Source organism: Macadamia integrifolia, unplaced genomic scaffold, assembly GCF_013358625.1.
Source record: "Macadamia integrifolia cultivar HAES 741 unplaced genomic scaffold, SCU_Mint_v3 scaffold1680, whole genome shotgun sequence".
NCBI lineage: Eukaryota > Viridiplantae > Streptophyta > Magnoliopsida > Proteales > Proteaceae > Macadamia > Macadamia integrifolia.
The window spans coordinates 3,888-6,803 of record NW_024868306.1 but is presented as its reverse complement, the minus strand read 5'-3'; positions in this window follow the sequence as shown (position 1 = coordinate 6,803).

The window sequence follows — 2,916 nt, the reverse complement described above, 5'->3', positions numbered from 1 at the left end:
AGCACAGATCACATTAGCTCGATGAGCCGACAACCAATCCATACCCAATATAACATCAAAATTCTACATATTAAACTTAATGAGTTGTGCATCAAGGTTCTTCCCATTAATTTCCACTGGGCACGACCCATACACTTCCTTCAACTGTGTAACTTTACCAGTAGGCATACTAACAATCATTCCATGATCTAGGATCCTGGGTGACATCCCAAGTTTCTCTGTGAATCTCTTAGATGCGAATGAATGAGTAGCTCCTGAATCGAATAAAACATAGGCCGGTATGCCTGATATGGGTAGGATACCTAGTGTAACAATGCATATAATTTTAGCAAGTCATCAATATTAATCATAATGAATTTCTTAATTTAAAATGTACCTGCCACTACTTCTGTACTGGCCTCAGCTTCCTCAGCTGACAGAGCATACATCCTTCCCTGTGGTTGATTTCCCCGAGCTAAGGGAGGTCGGTATGCAGAGGGTTGACTGGAAGGCAAGGCTGGTCTGGCCCGACAGTCTTTCGCATAATGCCCATATGAATGGTAGTTGAAGCAACAAATCTAAGATATCAGAACTGGGGCGGGGCCCCTCTGCACCTGACCCGTTACAGATGGAGGTCGAGGTGGCCTTGGAGCTGTAGGTGCCACACTAGTGTTCGGGCGAAGAGAGGTGGAACCCGAACCACCAACTGGTCTAGGAGGGTAGCAAGATGGCCTATAGGGCTGCCTATACATAGGCCCAGAACTGTACGATCCGTGGTATGCTTTGTAGGAGTTTCCCATATCCGGAAATGGGTTTGTTCTCTTCCACAGTCCAGGGGTGAGGGACTGTTCTCCCTTTTGCTTATCCTCCATGGTCTTAGCCTTTTGCACAATCTGATCATATTCGGTCAAATCCAAGACCTCAAGTACAGACCCAATAGATGCTTTTAGGCCTTTTAGGAACCTTGCTGCCCTCTCTTCAGCTATCCTCATATGCCTTAGGGCAAAATGGAACAAACTCTTGAATTATTGTTGGTACTCAAGGACAGTCTTACCTCCTTAAGTTAAGGCCATGAACTCAGTCTCCTTTCGGTCTCTGAAGTTGCGCGGATAATGGTTGTCCAAGAACAACTCCTTGAACTGCTCCCAAGTGGGTTCTGGATGGGCAACCAACAATATGGGCTTAGAGGCTTGCCACCAAGAATTTGCCTCCTTCTTGAGTTGCAAACCAGCACAAATGGGTTTCTATGCATCCGTGCACTCAAGCACCTCAAATATTTTCTCCAATTCTTGAATCCATTGGTTCGGCTCCAGAGGATCACTCCCCACCTTAGAGAATACAGGTGGTAAGTTCCTCTTGAATGACTCCACTACCTTTGACGTATTATTCGTCAGCGGGAAGTTAGGAGCATAAGTCGGATAGTAGGAGTATGGAGGAGGCACCCCATACTAAGGAACATCGAATAGTGGGATTGGAGGTGTACCTCTCACCTATGGTCCCGTTCCCGACCCTACAGGCGGGTCCTATGGAGTGAGTACCCGGGGAGGCTGACCCGGTTGAGAAAAGTCCAACTGTTGCTGAATAGCAGTCATAAATGCTTGCTGTTGCTGAAGCATTTGTTGCTGAAAAGCCTGTTGTGACCGCTGAATTATAGTAGCAACATCTCCCGGTGTGATAACCGGTGGAGGGTCCGGAAGTGTAGTCATAGGTGGGTCCCCATGTGCCCCACCCTGACCAAGGGTCTCTGGAGGTGGTGGAGGTGAGATTTGCCCCACAGAGCGGGACCTCCTGGGATTTTATGGTCGACCGACCGGACGAGGACCCCCCGAGATACCTCGGGCATTACTACCGGATCTAGTACGTACCATCGTATCCCTGTACCTGGAACATATCACACACCATATTGGTTAAACACCATAGAATTGATTTCGGCACACAATTATATGCCATCACATAAGGTATTGTAGTGTATGATAGTCTGAAATTAACCGCAACTTAATTCTGAGATACAGGGCCAATGCCCCAACAGGTGTGTCAATGGTCCCACTTGACCATAACACAATATCAATAATAAGAAGCACTATAATCATGCTAGGAGGAGGGGAAAATTTTCTAAAATTTTCCAAATTTTCACAACCGGTGGGTTGCACCAGCGGGTAGGGGCCAGCCGATCGAGCCCATCAGTCCCAGTGCCTTAAACCGACGGGTGAGAGCACCGTTGCCACACCTCGTTCTCACAGAACCGGGCCAGTGACCGGGTTAACACTGGTTAACCCAAACCTGCCAGGATCATCAAATACTGTATTCCACCACAGCATACACACAACTAATATAAGCTCATCAGATTAGCGGAAGACTAAGTTTTACCTGTGAATAATCCCATAATACTTGATACCCGAATTGTGATACAATAATTATATACATGTGGGCCCGAAGTTATGATATTTACACAATAAAAGTACAATTCATATATCAAGTATGTAAAGGAAATCATCAAAATACTCAAAGTACACAGATCGGCTCGGCAACAAAGGCTAGAGCTCAGCTCGACATCAAGGGTTGAGCCCAGCTCGGCATCACATAGAAGAGCTCAACTCGGCCTCAGAAGTGGAGGTCAGCAAGGCCCCCAACGTGGAGCTTAGCTCGGCCTCAGAATTACGGTCCCGCAGCACAGGTCTCGCACGAGCAGTCAGTGCCGTGCTCTAACTCCTCAGGGGTCCACCAGTCCTCTTCAGGAAACTCGACTGTGGGACCCACCCCAGGCTCCTCAGATGTATGACCTACAAAATCATCTAAAAAGGGATGTACACGTGGGATGAGCTCACTAGCTCAGTAAGTAGAAAGATGGACCACACAGCAGTCCACACATCAAACCACAATCATATGCACTACATGCCATGCTATACATTTTAAATCACATCCACCTAATCAACATTA